The sequence below is a fragment of the Harpia harpyja genome, chromosome 7 (assembly GCF_026419915.1).
Source record: "Harpia harpyja isolate bHarHar1 chromosome 7, bHarHar1 primary haplotype, whole genome shotgun sequence".
Lineage (NCBI taxonomy): Eukaryota > Metazoa > Chordata > Aves > Accipitriformes > Accipitridae > Harpia > Harpia harpyja.
This window is the reverse complement of record NC_068946.1, coordinates 14,509,362-14,529,659: the sequence shown is the minus strand read 5'-3', so window position 1 is coordinate 14,529,659 and position 20,298 is coordinate 14,509,362. Positions and strand designations below refer to the sequence as shown.

The window sequence follows — 20,298 nt, the reverse complement described above, 5'->3', positions numbered from 1 at the left end:
CCCCGGGGGCAGAACCATTTTTTTACGTTCTCAACTTTAAAAGAAGTTGAAAAAGCATCCTTTAAAAAAAAAGAAACCACAACAAACAGACAAACTCAAACAGTTTTGCTGCATTTCTTATTTCATTTGCACTCTTGGTCATGTTATAGAAATTATTTCAATCCCTTTGTAACCAAACCCACCCTAATTCCATATAAGCGAAGACCTTGGGGACCTGTTGCAAAATTTCCTGCAACCAGGGTTGTGCTCTTGCTGCCACCTTACATCAAGCCAGCAGCTCCCAGCTCTCCTGGTTTCCATGCTGTGCTCTTGGGCTGGGGAATGCTCCTTATGGGGCTGGGAAATGCTCCTAAAGAAAGGAAAAAATAGAGCAGCAAACCCTCAATTCACTGTACAGAGGAAACTGCATTGGGTCTGCGATACAGCAGTGCATAATGACTACATTCTGTTACAAGCTAAAGGGTAAGAGAAACGCTTGGAAACTATGTTCAGCAGAGAGCTTCACCGCATATCATCTCTCAGTCCAGATAATCGTGCATTGTTATAATGTGGTATTATGCCCTTCAGCTATACCTTGGAAAACCACAAGGTGCCTTATGGGCACCAGTTGATTAAATCCCACATGTGCTGTAAGAGAGGAAGGGATGCACTGCAATTTCCCAGCCAGGGAAACTGAGGCACATGCAGAGAGAGCAATTAATTACACAGCAAACCTGTGCATGAGCTGGTGTTAAAAACTAAGCTCTGCAAGGTCCTGCTGTGCTACTGCATCAGCTTAGTGGCAGGAAGAAACTCTGCCCCCTCCCTGTGAAATCTGCTATGGGCTTTGCTGCTGCTTTTAAGAATAAGTCCCATAGATCCATACCTCATCATTCAGCTGCCATCAGAAACCTGCAGCCATTCCTGTGGGAGTGCATTAGGAAACCTCCGTGGGTCCGGCTTGTGGGAGCGGAGCTGAGAAGTGCCACAGAAGTAGCCACCAGCTGAGTGCCTTGGCAGGCTTTGACAAACACCTTGCTGAGCCCCTCTGGGATTAAAAGATCATAAACATGAAGCACAACCTTGGGAGAGTCCATTAAAGCACAAAATCATTATGGGGTATTATCCCTCTTCCTCAGCCAGGAGCTGATGCTCCTTTCCCCTGCAAGATTCAAACTGCAGCGAGTAAGGACCAGGTTTCTGACATGAGGATCACGAGCCAGATTCAGAGTATGATTTCTCCAATATATGTAACACTCTTTTAAGCAAATTGAGAAGCCACTGAAGTCCCCTCAGCTTATTAAGCTCCATGTGGGATGCTATCAGGTTTTTAGTGCAGTACTCCTCTATTTGAGCGACCTGGAGGGGGTAACTGAGGAGGAACAGGTTGGGGGTGCAGGTATCACTTCTCTGCCTGCAGTGGACATGTTTCCATACATCCCACCACCAAAGTGTATCCCTCATGCAACAAACAGCTGCCCACCTCCTTCCATTACCATTTATGTGTTTTCAAAATTGCTACTTAGAGCCAGATTTTTCAAAAGTGGTCAGCATCCAACATCCCAAAGGTCCAGAGAAGAAGAAACGGAGCGAGTAGGTCACACAGGGTGGGGGGGTTCTCATCTTGTGTATTTCTTTCCTTCTCTCATGCTGACAGATTGCGTCTGTGAATGAGCGGGTTTTACTCGTTGATGTGGATCCTATATAGAATATGTGGTAAGAACAGCAAGCAAAATGTTACATGATGTGAACTGAAACACAAGTACATATCAGGATGAGGAGAATAACCCCTTCATGGCCAGGTATAGCAGCTTCCTTTGGGTGACCTCTGTATCTGGTCAAAATATTGCTCCATCAGCTGAGATAGGCTGCTTTAATGTGCAGTGGACAATCACAGAAAATAGCAGTGGAAACAGCCTACGAGATCATCTGGTCCTGCCAGGGCTGACAACCAGGCATTAGCCAAGCGATGGCCGAGCAGCAGCCACATCTGCCCACCATGACCCTGGTCCTGGTGCCCTGTGTGGGATGGAGAAGGCTGGATTAAGCCCTGGCTGCACGGGACAGGACCTGGCAGAGCCATGCCAGAGCCTGGGGGCACAGCAGTGCTGCTGTCCACAGGGTGACCAAGTTCATTCACCTCGCTGTAACAGGGAAGACAAAACACCCTGTTAGCACTGAGCTGCTGTGAAGTTCCCATTTTTTCCAGTTGGCCGAGGCCAAAAAAGCTGCTGGAAACCAGAAAGGACCAGTGGAAATGAGATCCTGCACTGCAGCAGCAGCCAGAGCTGGGCATCTCACCTGGTGTTAAAGAAGTCGGCTTGCAAATTGCCAACTTTGCTCTACAAGTGGCTTTGTGCTGACCTCTCTAGTCTTGGATAGAATTTTAAAAAATCAGTGGAAATAGATCAGCTCAGTATTGCTTTCTACCTGGTTTCACCTTGTTTTGCCCAGCAGTCAGGTTCAGAGAAAAGCAGGGCACAGCAGTGAGCATCCTCCACCCCCTCCTTCTGCTTGCTGGAGAAAATAATTTTAAAAAAAAGACCATCAGAAAATCACTCCATGGTATCTTCCTCCTCCCTGTGTCTTATTTTCCTTTCCTGAGTCCCTCCCCAGCTAGGGCTGCGGCAACGCCAGCATTAAGAAAGGGCCAGCCTGTCATCTGTCAGACGTGTGCATACACAAACCACTGCTGCTCGCAAACACCAAGCAGTTAAGCTTTTCTAAGTGGTCCTGGGCAGCCTGTCAAGTCCCCAGATCATCTGCAGAATGTGGTTGTAATTAGATAATTAATAACTTTGAGAAGGAAAGGAAAGGAAATAAGCTAAATGGAAGCTTTCCTTAGTGGGAGGAAATAATTATATCTGCTTTTTGATATATGAGCTGAAGTGGCTTTCTTGAAGGCAGAAACAGCATCTCGCCTGCAAAGCCATCCCTCCCCCAAGTTGGATGGGATCTCCCATGGGCACTGCTGGGTCACAGAGTTTGTCCCACCAGCCCACAAATGAGCAGCGGCAGGTTGCTGCAGATCACAGCAAACTCCGCAGGTAACAGGTCTCCCCGATGTGTTGCTGCATCTTGTCACATCCTGATAAATGGGGCAGAGAGAGACGATACACAGGGTTGGGTTATCAGGCACCATGTGGAAAACAGGGGTTTAGCACAACATCCCTCAGGTTTGGAGGTGCTGCTGTCAGCATATGGAGTTTTTGATGGATGCATTGCTCCTGCGTGTGGATTTACCATTTTGTGGTCAAATGCAAAAAAAAAAGGCTGTGACATTACCAGACTCTGGATTTAGGCTATACATCCAAAAGTCAAAGGAATTGTTAAGTTTAGGTTGATTTTTTTGCTGTTTTGGGATGTGCTCAGATATTGCATAAATATGTTACCCCAGGATGGAAAAGAAAACATATTTATTTCCAGCAGGGTTTGCCTGATTTTGCAGGAGGAGCTGAGAGTTGCTGTGGGTGGGGTTTCTAAAGCCCATCTCAGGTGCCTGCGCATCCAATGTCCCCGTTTCACTTGCTTAAGGGGCGATGAGGGCTGCTCCGGGTGCATTGGATCTCGCCCAGCTGCTGGATTAACTGTGTGCCTCCATGCTGCCGGGACCAGGAGCAGGTTTCAACACGTGGTTACAGGTATTCATGAACCACAGCCTTGATTTGCAGGGGAAAAGAACTTATCAGACAACATATCTCAGAAGGATGTCCTGTATTCAGTGTATTTATTTTTCTTTTCTTAAATTTTTTTTTCTTCTCTTCTCTCCAGACTGTCCAGTGTCTGAGACTGAAGTGGAATTGGGATATATCCAAGTTTGTAGCTTCTGAAACCTTAACAACCTCAAGTAAACTGGTCCAAAAGACCCCTCTTGACCTCCCTCGCTCTGAACTCTCGCGGAGCACTTAGACTGAGCAGAAAACAGCACCAAAGCTAACAGTCTGAAACTTTGCAACATCTCTCACCAAGTGACTGACCAAAGAGAAAAGAGAAGCAACATTCCTGATTGTTCGTTGTTGTTGGGTTTTGTGTCTGTCTGTCTGTGTGTTTGGTTTTATTTCTAATTTTTTTTTTTTTTCTGAAAAATCTTAATTCAGGAATACATTTATGAGAAATCTTTGGGTTTGGATTTTACTTCCCCTTAGCTGTATTATTTTGGGGGTTTTTGTCTGTTTTATAAAATTCAAAACCTGATTTCTTGTACATTAATGTCGAAACTGGACCAAGGCTCTCAGAAAAAAAAAAAGAAGAAGCAAGCCCACCATGTCCCCAGCTCCCTGCATGATTTGTTTCAAGTACAGCCTGGATTACAGACTGCCCTCCACACTCTACCGCCTTTTCCTTATTGCTCCATGATTTGCTACCGCTCCCCCCCCCTTTTTTTTTTCATTTTCTGTTCCAGTGTATATGTTGCTTATTTGTTTTATTTATTGAGATATTTTTAACGAGCTAAGAGACTGCAATGTTGCTGTGTATACTGCTTCTCTTGCCAATAAAAATAAAGATGTCATGCAGCTACTGGGGGGTATGAGATTTACATTCTTGGCTGCACAGCTCCAAGCAGAAGCCGAGCCACTTCCTTGCACCCCACAATTTTTCAACACTCACCACTAAAAGCTGGTTCCCAGGTAGTGCGTGATGGGGTGCAGAAGGTATGAACATCACTTGCCTGGGCTGATGTCTGCCTGCATATACCAGAAGGAGTTCGTTATTTACTTGCACCCTGGCTAAGGAGGTTTGCTCAGGCTGCAGGTGCTGCAGAGGAGGCACGCACCTCTTCAGCACTGTGGGCTCCAACGCACCACTCAAGTGGCTTCTGGTCTTAGCAGAGCTCTTTATTAAGCAAAATGCAACATATCTCAGTATGCATCAGACCCACCGGTCTGCATGCTTGCCTTCAGCTAGAGTAAAAAGTTGGTCTCCACCGCGCTTGCTGGTGGAAATGCTAAGGGCAAGTGTTTCTCAAAGAGAAGAGGGGCTGCACGCTGCTGTGCAAGGTACTGCACAAACACACGGCCATGGAGAAGCTGTGCCTGTGACCCAGAGAGGCCTTTGCATATTGTGCCCAGAAGAGATGCACAATCCACAAAAGCCAGTTGCACTACCGAAATGGTCGCCCGGAGTCGCTGATCTGCTTCCCCTTCCCACTTACCTTCTACTCTGCGAGCAAACACTGGTGGGCTTTGCTAGTGCTCACTAACCTTCCTCCACCGCCTTGCAGAGCCCCATCAGACACTCAGTCATACACATGCTGAAGCCAGGTTTCAATTTCCAGGTCATAAATAACATGTTTAAAAAGAATTTATTCTGAAAAAATTTTTTACAAAATTCCTTTAAAGAACAGTTGCAGTGGATCTGGCAACATGGGGCTAAATTATCCCAAATGACTTTTTATTCTCACACCCTTTCCCTGCTGGATTAACAACAATGCTGGTTAGCTTGAGAGCATGTGGGCTGCAACACCGAGGTGAGAGAGAGACGGATTAAAGGACAGGTCTCTGGCAAAGGCAGTTTGGGAGCCTCAGCGTTCATTGTTGGGATTATCAACTCGACTTTGCAAAGCGAGAGGCAAAACAGATCTTTATAAGAAAGATCTGCTCAGAAATTGGCAGGGAGTAATGTATTGGGCGGGGGGGGAAGAAAGGATGGTGAAGGATAGTCGACTCTGGGGGAAAAAAAAAGCAACACTGTGGTGTCTAGAGCCTTTAAAAAGTAAATCATGTCATTCCATCTAAACCAGCTTCAGAGAAAAACATTTTAACATGCCAAATCAAGAACATACATGTGTATATCAGATGCATTAATTGCCTGATAGGTTTCAGAGCTTGAACATCAAATGTTTATTTTAAAACAAGCACAGTTGCATAGAGTAAAATACCTCACATCCATTAGAAGCTCTTACTTTCTTAAAAGTAAATGACATCTCAGTCTGGGCTTTTGGTACCAGCAGAGCCAAAAATACCATTTAAGAAGGTGAATTTAACAGATGTCATGCGATGCAGCATGTCATGCAGCAAATGGAATTTTTTTTTTTTCCCAGGGTATGTGTGTTTGCGTGTTAGTTTCTGCAATTTTGTGAATCTTTAACGATGCTCCAGATAGCGCCAAACTGATTTCACCACAAGGAGTGACATTTTTCTGAACATGGGCACCCAAATCCAACTTCAGCCTTATTAATGGCTTGTCAGAAGAGCCTGGTGTGCTGCTCTGCTCTTGCAGGACAGGACCAGGACCAGGAGGAGATGGTCAGACCTACCCAAGCCACCATAGGTCAGGTGTGTGAAGCCATAGCAGTGCCAAAGCTACAAAGGGTCAGGGCTGCTGAACGCCATCTTCCAATACCATTCATTTAAAGACCTGTCCTGGTAGATCAAAGCATTTGATCTCTCTCTCTGCAAAGTGCACTAGCAACTACTGGTGAAAATAAATGCTCACAAGCACCCGTTGGTACCTCTTCCATGAAGTCTGGGGGTTAGCCAAGGCCTCTGTGGGTGAATGGCTTTGGAGGGGTAAATTTGGAGCCCAGAGATATGATACAACATTTTTTTTCAGGCAGAAAAAGTAGTAACTGTAAAAGCTGGTCAGGCCAGTCAGAAAACAGCCATGCCATGGAACTTAGATGAGTGGTTTCAGTTCCCGGGGGACAACTGATACTATCAAAGGCTCCAAAAAGTCCTGACAATTTGAGAGCTGTAAACTCTCCGGATAACAGATTTTTAACAGAAAACACATTTGAATTGATGAATAGGGAGACACGCGTTTCAATCAGCTGCTGAAAAGGCTTTTCATCTTGTATGAGTTCATCTTGCATGAGCTGCAGCCCATAGCCAGCAATGTGGGTCAGTTAGGAAGAAACTGAAGTAAAGGTAAAGCCCAATCCCTAAAACTGCAGCTGTGTTGCCATGTGCAGGACATAACATAGATATATGTACTTTTCTTTTTCATATGTAGGAGTTTTTTTCAATAGGGTTTATCACACCGTTTACCTTAATTCCCAAGGTGATTGAATTTGTCCTTCCCAATCCTACCCCTGCATGAAACCCCAATGCCCTGTGAGAGATGGAGGTGTGCGCGAGGGCAGGAACAGACTCTCTTGTGCAAAAGAGAATGAAACCAAAAAAATCCCTTAATGCAGCAGGCTCAGCTGCAGGCGATAGCTCCTGACAACAAGGTTGCTCCTCTGTGGCAGCACGCATGCACACACAGAGCCTGGCTAAGTATTGGTCCTGGATCGTTTGGTCTCTGCGTACATGAAAGGCTACAGAAAGCACCCAGTGCATGCTATTTTGTGCAGGGGTCCAGCTAACAACAAAGCAAAATATTCACTGGAAAGAAGCCAAGCACTGAGGTGGTGATGTAAAGTGCACTGCTATTATTTTTATTTTTTTACTCCATCCCAGCTCAGCTTAGCACCACCAACCCCCGCCATTTTCAAAAGGGGGAAAAAAGCCTTCAGCTGCCAGTCGCATTTTCACCTACAGTCCTTGATACAGTCCAAATTAAAAAATAATAAAAAAACCCCCAACAAATCCAAACCCCAATTCCCACCCCTCGGGATCTCTTTTCTCCCTGGCCTCCCCCAAGGCCACACTGTTTTCATGCAACTGGGAAACACTGACAGCAAGGAGGGATCGGGGGAGGGGGGAACACTGAATTTTTCCCAGGAATGCTTGTGAACTTCGAGTCCTCGCTTAGCTGGGACCACCCAGGCACCCTTTCTGGGACAGCGAATTCAGTCCTCCTCGAAGGGTGATGGCAAGAAAAAGGTCTATGTTGGTTAGCATTGTCTCAGCACTGAGACCTTGGCTAGGGGAGCTTGCATCCCACCCAACCCTGGGAGAGGAGGGAGCCCATGAGCCTTCTGGGGGTACCCATATGCAGTCAGCTATGTGATCAGGACAATGATAAATCCTCTGTTTACTGCTCCTATGAAGCATAGTGATGAAGCAGCCTTTATCAGGGTTAAACATAAAGATAAAAAATTGTATCCAGAAATCACAAGTAGTGTGAAAGTGCTGTTGCCCAAGATTTTTGCTGAAACTAATCTTGCATGTCACCTGGCCGGGCTCAAGGAGCAAAGCATTGCAGGTGGTCATCCCCCATATGGCACAACTCTCATTCCAGTACGGACATGGCCTCCATCTGTTCTGCCTAGCTTTGCTTACAGCGTTGGCCAGAAATGCCATCAGGTATTTTGAATGAGGGCTGTGTTCATCAGTGGATACAACCAAACATGGATCTCAAAACCCACAGATGACTTCTGGATGCTTGGACTTCAGAGATCCCTTTCAAAGTGCTCGATGAGAGGAGAGGTTACAACTACAGATACCAAGAAGCAATGCCCACCACCCCAAGAAAGCTTCCAAAGTGTTTCCCTGGGCCTCCGTGTTGAGCCCCACCTGGCTGGCCAACACACACAGTGGTTTGGGAGGAGCAGACCCTTCCTTTGGGGCCCTCCTCCATCTTCTTCAGACAGACAAAACGTCTTCCAGCAGCTGCTTCAGCAGCAGATGGACTGCTGGAGCCATGAAAGGCAAAAGGAGAGGTCAAGCCCAGCAGAATACCCTCTTCCACAACCCATCCCTTCATCACTCAGGCATGCTCTCTTCATAGTGCATTAAAAATCACAAGTTTATATCTCATCTTTAACACTTTCTCCCACTTCTAGCACTAAATCAGTAGCGATAAGCTGGTCACCTAAAACCCATTGAGAAGCAATGCCATACATTACTAGCATTTCACCCATGTTTTAATGGAATAATTCAAGCTGATGTAGGTTTTTCAGCTGTATCTTGATGCTTTTTGTGGTTTCGATGCCATTCCACTCGCCTTTGTAGTCTCAGAATTTGTTTTGAGCATGGTAAAGTGCACTCAGCCCTTTTATGATTTCCTGTCTTGTTTCAGAGCCCTGCACTGAAAGACTTTAGTTGCCTCCTAAATCTTTTTCCAGAACTCTCCTGTCACTTTAAATATTGGCCAGCATTTTGTTAGCTTCAAGACTTTGAAATAATATCAAAGTAAACCTCAAAGGAAAATAACACAGTAAAGAGTAAGGTTGGAGCTTAATTCATATTTAAATAAAGATCTTTCACTTCAGCTTGGGTTACTGTGTAAAACGACTGGGAGCAAATGGAGCTTTTAAAGGCCTTATTCCCCCGAGGGGTCTGTTTTAAAATGATCGGTGAGCCTGCCAGGCAGAGGAATGAAATTGCCTTCCCATGAAAAACTCCCTACCATTGGGAAGAAAAAATTTGAAGTTCTCCAGAATCAAGATGGACTTATTCCTCACTCCCCTCCTGAACTGTGACCCTGGATGACGTTTGCAAATGGTGCTCTCTCCCTGCAGGCAGACAGGAACGTTGTCAAAGCCTTTGCAGAAGGAAACAAGGAGCTAAGGGTTGATTTGCAAGTCAAAACTTAGCTTTTTCTTTTTTTTTTTCTGGGGTGAACCTCACTTTTTCTGAAATGCAAACAAGAGATACCCCCTTTCCCCCCTCCCAAAATGCTAGTTTTCAGGAAAGAAAGGAGGAGCTAGGGGCTGGTTTCCAACAAACCTCAGCACCTGACAGGGATTTGTATGAGGCCATAAAGGCAGATTTGCAAGCTGACTGCCCAGCACAGGTACATTTGCAAGAGCAGACAAGCACACAGCTCTCCTTGACTTTATCTGGGGATCTTTTTTGAAATTTGCCTTTAAGCTCCATATCCTGCTGCAGCACAGAGCAGAAGTGGTGATGGATTTAGCCTTCCACGTACCCTCTGCCTTTATTTCTTATTTCCTATTCAAGCCCCAGGAACAGTGGGTGGGAGGGACAGCTTTTGCTAACGCCAGCAACTCCAGATCTGCCAAAACCCAAAACAAAGGCTGTGAGAAAAATATTTCTGCAGGAAGCATTTGCTGAAACATGATTCATTTCTTTAAGATAAGTCATATTTCCTCCGGCCAACACTTACAAAAGGGTTAGCCTCCCTTATCCATACTCTAGCCTGGATGATGAATACGGCCAGAGCATGTGCTTCCAGTTGAGCCTTTGCAATGCTGGTGTGCTCGCACCACGTTCGACGGCATGGCACACCAGCATAAATTTGCTCTCATCCAAAGGTAGTTTGAGGCTGGGGACTTGCACGGTTTGCTCTGGATTTTTCCTTATTGTCAGTATCGTATGTGTCCCCCAACCCCGCACCAAGTCATGCTGCTGAAGGGGACTCCCTCCCCCAGCTTCATGCCACCACTTCAAGCAGCATTGTTTTCAACCCATGGTCTGACATCCCTGCCTTGGTCACTGTGGCTTTTTCACCAGCTACTAGAAACAATGGTCTTCGTGGGTCGTTCGCAGTTCATCATGTCTTTGAGTTGTCCGGGTAGTTATTTGAAAAAAACATTCCTGCTTCACACATGGCCGCAAGATACATAATGAAATTTCCTAACATCCCCTATTTCAGAGAACTCTTTCAAGAGTGGCCTGCCAGACTGCAGCTTGCTTTCCCAAATTAGTGATCTGGTGGAAACTCAGCAGGAACTGGGCGAGGGACCAGCTGGCAAGGTCCCGGCAATGTGCGAGACGGCGGCTCGCAGAGCGCGGTGGGAGGTGGGGACTCGCACCACAATCCCCTGGCCCACCTGGGTCTGACGCCAAGGCTCGGCTCTGGCACCTGCGCTGTCAGTTTTTGACCCCGACCCCTCTCCTTCTGATAGCCCTTTGCTTCCTCACACACGGTACGAGGAGCTAGCTGAGCATCTTCCTCCTTCTTGCCCCTCTGGGTGCTCAGCAGGGGCTGGGGGCTGTGCGGGGCTCTCCATCCAAGTGGCAGGCAGGGCAAGTCCTGGCGGGGTAAAGGACCGAAAATGCTGGGCCAGGAGCTCCATGGGCACAGCCCCTCTTGCCGTGCTGGTGTGGCTCATGCCAAAGCTGGCAGATCCCATCCATGGGGCCAGCCACACATCTGCCACACCCAGGCACAAGCCTCACACATGACCAACCTTGGTCGCTCTTCAGCATCCATCCAAGATGAGACCTCTGACCTCTGTATTTGCTCTGCTTTTTCTCCATCACTTTCCCCAGACACCTCCATCCCGCTCCACCGGTCTCCACCAGACCATGTTTCATCAGAGCTTCCTCTACACAACAGTGATAATCACAGCCAGCACCTGTTCAGCCCCGTGGCCAGCACCCTGCCCCACCTATGCCACCTCCCCTCCAACAGACACGTGGCATCAGGCTGTAGTACCTGGTGGGCACTGGTGCTCCTGGGGAGCATGAGGACATCTGACCTCAGATAGCTCTTTGCGGTTTGGTGGGAGTGATGTGATACAGTTAATTTTTGGCTGTGCTAGAGTTAATTTTCTTCAAAGTAGCTAGTATGGGGCTATGTTTTGGATTTGTGCTGAAAGCAGTGTTGATAACACAGGGATGTTTTAGTTATTGCTGAGCAGGGCTTACACAGAGTCAAGGCCTTTTCTGCCTCTCACCTCACCCCACCAGCAAGTAGGCTGGGGGTGCGCAAGGAGTTGGGAGGGGACACAGCCGGGACAGCTGACCCCAACTGACCCAAGGGATATCCCATACCATATGACATCATGGGCAGCATATAAAGCTGGGGGAAGAAGGAGGAAAGGGGGGTGTTTGGAGTTAGGGCATTTGTCTTCCCAAGTAACGGTTACGCATGATGGAGCCCTGCTTTCCTGGAGATGGCTGAACACCTGCCTGCCGATGGGAAGTGAGTGAATTCCTTGTTTTGCTTTGCTTGTGCACACAGCTTTTGCTTTACCTATTAAACTGTCTTTATCTCAACCCACGCGTTTTCTCACTTTTACTGTCCCAATTCTCTCCCCCATCCCACTGCAGGGGAGTAAGCGAGAGGCTGTGTGGGGCTTAGTTGCCAGCTGGGGTTAAACCATGGCAAAGCCACAGAGCTATGGTCCTCTCGTGGCCTCATGGCATCCCAAGCACCCCAGGTGGGATGCCAGGAGAGACGCTGCTGGGAGATGGGACAGGCGAGCACAGGAAAGCCATTTGTTGCTCCACCCCAGAGAGGGGTGGATGTGGTTGTGCCTGCACTCAATTTTTAACATCTTGGCCATGAAGGGAAGCCCATTTCCTTCCAATTAATTTTCTTTTTTTTTTTTTCTTTTTTTCCCCTGGGATACATGAAGTCAGAGGAATTGGCTGGAGAGATGTTTGCATGAGTTATTACCTGGCTCGCTCTCCCTGCAGGCAGGTCTCCCTGTGACCCCTTGCGCAGCAGCAACGGGGCTGCATCATCACCATCAGCTACATCCAGGCATCGTGCCCCATGCCACCACCATGCATCTCTGGGCACAGTGAAGCAGCTGGGGATGCCTTGTGGTCCATGGCCCACTCACACTGGGGTTTGGGTTTGTGCTTCAGACACTGGTTGCCACCACAGAACATCCTTGTCTCCTCAGGGTGCAAGGACAAGTTGAGCTACTGGGGGAACCTGCACCACCTAAAAGCCAGCAGAGAAATAAATACCCATCAATTCGTGAGTCCCAACCTTCTCACATTATGGCAGCGGGCTGAGGTGGGGTGAGATTTGTCCCTTCTGGAGAAACAACACTGAGCACTACCTTCCACAGCCACAAAAAAAGGAACCGTGAGCGTGAAGGAAGAGAGGTGCAGAGGAAGAAGAGGATTAGCATGCAGTACAGAAAGGAAGGTAAGCAAAGACCTGCCTGCTCTTACAGACCACATGTGAATACCTCAGTGTGGAGATGGATGGCTCATTCAGGCTTCAACACAGACCCATTTTCTGTATACTGTGTGTTGCTCTCAGGTTATAGTTTCATTCATGCTAAACTCTGCTTCTCTGCACTGGGACTTCAGCATTGCCTTTATAAGCCCATACTTGTTAATGCTGCAATAAAATAGAATTAAATCAACAATGTCAACATTTTTGTTGCAAACGCTGCAGGAGCAATGTGTTCCCACTAAAGGAGTGAGAAGATATTTTACATTATTAAAAATTGCTCTTTCCTGCTAGAAGGGAGAAAATTCCTTTGCAAGAAATTCCTCAAAATGTCCATCAGATCTGCAGAGCTCTCACGCCGCACACCTCCGCAACCATCTGGGATGAGTGGGACCTAAGCCTTCGGTGGATGTGTCCCTGCCCTACCCTCCAGCTCCCATCCTGTGCAATGTGGTGGATGGGGTCTCCTCTGTCTACATCCCATCCCTCCCCACAATGGTTAGGGTGTTAGGCGAGAAAGAGCACGACACGTAAGACTAAAAGCTTGCTGGAAGGAGGCTGCAGCACACGCATCCCCAGCCCTGTTAGGGGCAGCCGCTCAAGGCAGGATGGGGGGAGTTCGGCCTCAGCACCACAGCACAGTGTGGACTGGGAACGGCTACCTCTGGTACAGCTCTGCTGGGCTGTAACCAGATCTTACCCCACTGAACCTCATGCTGTGACATGTTTATACGACCAGACCCTTTCCCCTTCATTAGTATTGGGGTCAGAAGAAGCCAAAGGTCAGGCTCGAAGCCAATGATTTCACTTCTAAACAAAACCATCGCCTCCCTCTACCTTCCTCCTCAAAGAGCTTGGCTCATAAATTTTCATTTAGTACCACCAAGCTGACTTCTTTCCCCCTCACATTCTCTTTAACAAGAGGGATATTTCATTCCCCAAAACCAGAGGGCGGTTCCTTATGATCCCGAGTCCCAAGCTATTTGGGAAGCTTTGGCCAGTATCCTGCCCCTTGCTTCAATTTACAAAGTGCTAGTCAGGACTGCTAGAAAAATAAAGGTGGCAGAGATGTGAAACCTTATGGCTGTCTCTTGCCAGATCAGCAGTCCCACTGCCCAGTTTTAATGGCTCTGCCACCCGTGTTCCCACAGCATCAGCGCCCCGTTTGACACGCTGGGGGCTGGAAAGTGCAAAACCAAACCCCACTGCCAGAAATGCATGTGCTTGCTTGCTTTGAAGAGAAAACAAGGAAAAAAGCAGAAAATGCAGCTGGCTTTCAAGTTTGCTGCTTGCACTCATTCATACCCTAGAGTCCAGCTAAAGCTCAGTGTCAAAGAGCAAACCAAAGTGCACAAGCCAAAGCGTAAATCATCTGTGTTTCTCCTTGGGAAACCGCATGTCCTGAAGAGGAATGGCGCTTGCTGCAAAGCCCCTCTGCCCTCCACTGCTGTGGACAGCTCTGAGTCTCCCAAAAGGTTCAGCCTTACTATTGCTTTACAAATCCTGGACTCTCTTACTGCACTTTTTCAGTGGTGGTTCTTGGTGCTTGCTCATCTGACAGCACCCTCCTGTTTTGAGGGAAGTTTCAAAGCTCAGCTGGCAAGGGAAAATAAATTGGCTGCTGCCACGCAAGGAGGAGGTGATTTAGATAGCCAATTTCAAAAGAGGTTAAGGGATTTGGGTGCTCAAATCCTGCTGAAGCAAGGAGCTGCTTTTCACACCTGCTTGTGAAAAACCCACTGGGACAACCTGACCCTTCCTGGAGCTGAATGCACTTTCTGCCACAGAGCTGCAGATACATGTCTCACAGGGAGTAGGGGGCTCACAGTTAAAAACATGTTTGGGGGTTTCAGCTGGGTCTCAACTCCTATCGACCACACTGAAACAGGACAGTTCAAAACCAGCGGGTGATTTGTGAGCTGTGGGGTTCAACTCCTCCAAAGCCTTACGACAGCTTCGGGCTAGGGGTGCACATCTTCCCGTGTCGACCTGGCCAGGGACCCAACTGTTGTGGATGACTGCTCAGCAGTTGCTGCAATCCCTGCATAGCCCAATGTTTTTATTTATGCCCTGGTGAGACATAATCAACGTGAACAACTGCCCGTCACAACCAGTGATGAACTTGCCAACACAACAACAGTACCTATAAATCCCCCCCAACCAGGAGTAAATGTGTGCATCTCCCACCCAATGCAAGTGGTGAGGGTCATACTCAGCTCAGCTGGCTCTGCTTTTCCAGCCCACTTGGCCAGGGCTGTTAAGGAAAATTTCCCCTGACCAGGTCATTCTCACCTCCCCAGCCTAGCTCAGTGTGAAGGACAGTGCCTGTGGGTTGGTGCCATCGTGTGGATACAGCTGTAATGAAGAGGAGGAGGAGGAGGAGAGGCAGGAGGAAGAACACTGGGAAAAGGACATATTTGGTGTTGTCCAAGTCAGGGTCTAAGTGTAGTTCCCCCCTAGTGATACCAATGGGCTTAGGTGGGACCATGCTGCTTCCTCCAGCAGGTTGAATAAATATAATAACAGCAAAAGCACATGCCACCTGCACCTTATCAACCCTACATCTCCTGGTGCCGACAGCAGATCTGCAGAGGGAGTTTTCCCAGATGATGCCCTAATGAAAGGAGCAGCAGCTGAGATTAAGATCTCTGCCGTGCTTGAAAGGCTCAGAAGCTGAAATGGAGCTGCAAGTGATACTCACTCTACCTTACTCAGGCTTTCACTTTTGGAAACAGGGCTGGAACACACTCATGCATGTATCATCCCCTCCCGGATCTCCAGGACTGTCTGGTCTACCAACACAAACATACTCTTGAACCTGAAGAAAAATCAGGCTGTGGATTTTGGCTAGTGGCAGAGGGTGGGTTCTTTGCTCTAGGCTTGCATCCTGTCCTGGAAGTCACACAGTCCCCAACCTCCAACTCTCTTGCAAAACTGAAGAGCAATCCCAGCCCAGGATAAAAATAAAGGGTCCATGGGGCCCTGTCACTCTGGGGTCAACTGATGCAGTGGACGTGCAATCAAGCTCCTTCATGTAATTTTTCCAGTGCCTTTTACAGGCTGGATCTGAAATGGAGCCAAATGACGAGCAGGGGGGATAACGAATCATGAGCCTGGGGTTTCCTTTGTACAGTCAAAATCCCAAGCCAAGTCCTGCTGGCTGGGATGTTCCCATTATCTTGCAGAATAGAGCACTGAACTCTGACAGGCTCCTTCCAAAACCCCATCCGCTGTGATGGAGAGCAACCTGCCCCGACTCAACGCTTCACTCTTTCCGGGATGAGGAGGGGGGGACAAGCTTGGTTCCCACAAGAAGAGGAGGAAGTCTGTGAGGACCCTGTCCAGGCACGGCTCAGCCTCCCTCTCTTCGGAGGAGGCAGGCCTGTCTCCGTATCGACCTCTGCACCTCCCACACACACATGCTATGCCTGTCCACCCTTGTCATGTTTTTGGCTCCCCTCGAGTTCACACTGCCAAGGTCTTTGCAGAGCGCTTGTAGCATTGGAGCGGAGTGACTTCCCACTCGCAGGCATGCTGTCTCTGCCAGGATGGCTCTGGAGGAGCTCTGGATCTTGGCTCTGGAAGAGCTGGCCGCTGGGGACCTCCTTGGACAAGGTGTGAGGGACACGCAGGTGGTCGGCGCTCAACCCTGAGCGCCTGGACAACCCACACTTGCACTGTGCTGGTTGTCATGGGTTCAACCACCAGCCTATAGGTGCAGGTGGGATCTCATTTGGCAATCCATCAGGGCGCATCCATCCTTAGCTAGCTGGCGCCCTGTTCCAGCCAGGTTTTGCAGCATGTGGATAACTGCATCCAAGATTCATTAATGACCCAAACCCACGTTGCTGTTTCAGATTAAATTGTTCCCAACGCTATGCATTGTTATTTGGGAAATGTATGAATTTTTCCCATATGTCTTTGACCTATAAAATGAACATCCCTCAAAACTGAAAGGTTATTGCCAGCTACGACATGTTTTCATTTCTCATCTTTAAGCACATTTCATGGTTTGCCAAAACTTTTTAGGAGGTTGAAACTGAAGGCCTTGACTCAGGAAAGCACTTCAAACACGTGCCAAATAGGACTTATGCGCACACTTGCATCTAAGCACATGCTATAGGCCTATGCTGGACTGAGATGTTTTCCCAAATTGGTGCCAAAAACCATCTTCCTCTTCATTAACTCCTGAACTCTCAGATTCTGTCCTCAGCTTCATTGACAATCACCTACAGGTGAAATTTGGCTTGCTGATGTGCAGCTCCTAGATTGCAGAGAGCAGCTAATTGTTTGGGGATTGCTGGCTGGGGCTTTGGGAAGCCATAAAAAGCCAAAATAAGTCGAGGTGGGTGATATATTTTAAATGGATATTTTTGAAAATACAATATTTTGCAGAAATTTCATGGAGTGGTTACTTTTAACAATAAAATCTGGCAAAAAATCAGAAAGGCATATTTCAAGTGTTTCTAAGTGAAAACTCTGAAAGGACTTTGATTCGAAAGTTCTTTTTTTTTAATTTTACAATATAAAATGGTCAGTGTCCAAGTAAAATATTTCATTTCAGGCTGACTCAAATATCATGCTTGACAAAGAATGTATCTTTTTTCTTTTTTTAAAAAAATTTGGTTTGCCAGAAATTTCCAACATTTCATTTTTCAGTTCATCCCAAATCAGTATTTCAACTTTTTGAAATTTTGCTGCTAGAAAAGTCAGTGCTCATATATCCATGTATATCCCAAGAACTGAAAACAGAGCTGGGTAAATGAAGAGGGAATGCAAAAGTCCAGCTCTAAAGTTTGTCTTTAAGAACTTGCCAGTCATCTGGGAGGAACTGAAGCTACGGCAGACACTGGGGGTATCAAAAGACAAGGGAATCTGCACTTCACTTCCAGGAAAGAAACATTTCATCGTTACAAGGAAAAATACTGGATGGAGACCAGCCCCCAACCCTGAGCTTTCAGCATTCCTACCTGCACTGCTAAATCCCCAAATCAAGCCTCTTCTGCAGCATGCCTTTTATCTCAGCAGCACAACTCTCTGCATGAGAGAAAACCTGTATTCTGTTTCAACACATTTCTAACATAGTTACGCCATTAACCCGCAGAGTGCGGTTCTCACAGGAGATGTCAGATGGGGAATGGATGACTGTAGCTTCCCTCTTGCAAGCAGTCCTTGCCTTTTTGAAGTGAGTTCTTCAGTCCAAGATGTTGGACAACTATAGCAAAGCTTTGCCTGTCCTTTCCAGCTACAGAGAGCAGGCAGAGAAGTGTGTTTAGTTAATGACCATGCGTGACTTGCCCACCACGAGACCTTAGGAAAGGCTGCCATCATGTAAGATGCAGGACCACGTATTCAAAAGCACACAGCAATCCCCCCCTCTGCCGCGGGAGCATGGTGCACTGCACAGACCAAGCAGAGCAGTGATGGCGGCTCAGGAGAAGCTGCTTGCGGTGGCTGCTCTCCTACCCAGGTTAACCTGCCTGTGCAGGGCAGGGAGCATGCACCCATGGGTGCACTCACATTTTCCTCTGCTGGGACTCTTCATCTCCTGCCCTTCCGCAGTCCCAGCCTCCTGGGCTCTGGCCATATTTTTATCCACTAACTCACCCCACTAAGCCAAAATTCTCATTGCAGAGCCCCCTGGGTTTGCCGAATTACCCGTCTGGTATTCATTGACACAGTGGACTGGTGATGGCAGGTAGCTCAAGACCCACTCTGTGGTGTCTGCAGCTCTGACCCCATCTCCCCAGACAAGCATCGCCTGCAAATGCAAATCGTGGAGTAAAGACGATTAATTAAACCTTAAGTTTTTATCTCAGCAAGGTAGGGGTCAAGTAAATTCATTTGGTGAGTCCCACTGTCAGATCTGGCCCCCACTCCCGAGACCAGTCTGAGCATACAGCTTCAAGACTGCTCTGAAAGATGCCAGCACTGCGACCACTGAGCATCCCACCTCTGAGCCCAGTCTGAGCAAGATGGAGAGGGGGGCTTCTTCACCAATGTGCATCCCCAGGCAGAGCTTTGGAGATGGTCTTCACCATGCACAGAGCTTACATCAGCAAAGCAACCAGAGCTCTTCCACCCATATGGCTATTATAGAACAAGATGGCCAACAGAGAGGGAAAAAATGTGCAAATCACATTTTTTTGATCCTTAAAAAGTTTAGTCAGTCCTGAAATCAATTAAAAATGAAGAGGCTTTAACAGGGAGTTGAAAGAATCAGTAGGGCGGGTCACTTGTTTTTATTCCTATTGTCAAATGGTGAAATTGTTCTCTTATTTAAGATGTCAAAAGCCTGTGAAGCAAACAAACAAAGCCCAAAGCGCCGAATTCCCAACACCCGACCACAGTGAGACATTCATGGACGCAAGGAAACGGGCTGCAAAACTTGCACAAAAAAATAAACCTCCCTGAGAAGGGCTCTGCCAAAGCTAAGGGGAAAAGAGGTTATGAGCATTTGTGGGAAACAGTGCTAAAAGGGACGGATAAAAGAGACCAAAAAAAAAAAAAGAGGAGGAAAGAGCAGAGGGAGAGAGGACTGGGGCTAGGGCTGTGCCAGTCAGGAGGGATTTGGCCGGATGATGGTTTTACTGCATTTAAATGTGTAAGATACACTTTGATTAATTCTAGTAGACTACACCAAAGTCATACTTGCAACTCCCAGCACGCTAATTACGGAGAAGAGGCGGACAGTGACTCATGTTGGAAACTTCCCAACTTCCAAAGGGGAAAAAAAAAAAAAAAAGGAATCTCAGCACTCAGGCAAGCACAACGGTCCCCGGACCCGTGCTGGGAGAAAGGTCGGGGCAGGCATGGCTGCGGGGAAGGAGTGCTGGCCGGGCTGTTCCCAAGGAGGGCTGGTAGGGGAGCCACCTGCCAGGAGAATGCGGGGCATGGGGAGAGGTGCGGGTACCCAGCTGTGGGGTGCCTCTCCAGGGCTGGGTTTGCCCCAGCATCTCCCCAGTCATGCAGACAGGGCAGCTGTTTCCCTCAGTGCTAATCCCATCACCCGGAGGCAGGGATGCTGCCATCCCAGCAGAGATGCCTTTGGGAAGATGTCAGTGAGGTCTACCCTAAGTAGGATATTCCTCCTTCCTGACACCCAAAAAAACCTTCAGCCAGGTGGTGAAATGCAAGAGGGCAGGAGCTGGGGGATTGCTACGTACCCCTGCCTCTACCACCATCTTGTCACCAAGCCTTTCAAAGCCAACCCCATCTGAAGTGCTGGAGCCATGGCCTTGCAGAGACATGGATGGAGCCCACCAGCTCTGGGTTGCACAAAGGCCAGGTCTGATGGGTCACAGAGGGAAAAACAAAGTCACAGGCCCCATGTTAAGCCTCAGGTGTCCCACTCAGCTCCTGCATGGTGAGGAGCTCCCTCCCCTCCGTTCGTGAAATATTTAGCAAGAAGGAGATGCGCGTGTGAGCACACACACACAGATGTTTGCTCAGCAATGATTACCACCAGCTCCGAAACATCTCTCGAGGCGACAGCAGAGAAACTAAGGGGGTCCTTGCCTGATATTTATTATCCCATCTCAGCTCGGTTCTCATCTACTCATTTTTAACTCTCCAAGAAGCTGACAGCATCAGAAACTGAAGCCAGAGCAT

The 20,298-nt window shown here is 47.8% G+C and overlaps 1 protein-coding gene and 1 pseudogene across 1 annotated transcript in view; one reads left to right on the top strand and one right to left on the bottom strand.

Moving 5' to 3' along the window:
- Positions 1-4,503, top strand: part of TWIST2 (twist family bHLH transcription factor 2) — a 37,674-nt gene extending 33,171 nt beyond the window's left edge. The window contains exon 2 of the mRNA XM_052793385.1: positions 3,751-4,503. The gene's annotated coding sequence lies outside the window, so the exon portion shown is untranslated. The remainder of the gene's footprint in view (positions 1-3,750) is intronic.
- LOC128143768 (uncharacterized) overlaps positions 1-20,298 on the bottom strand; it is a 50,070-nt pseudogene that overhangs the window by 9,424 nt on the left and 20,348 nt on the right.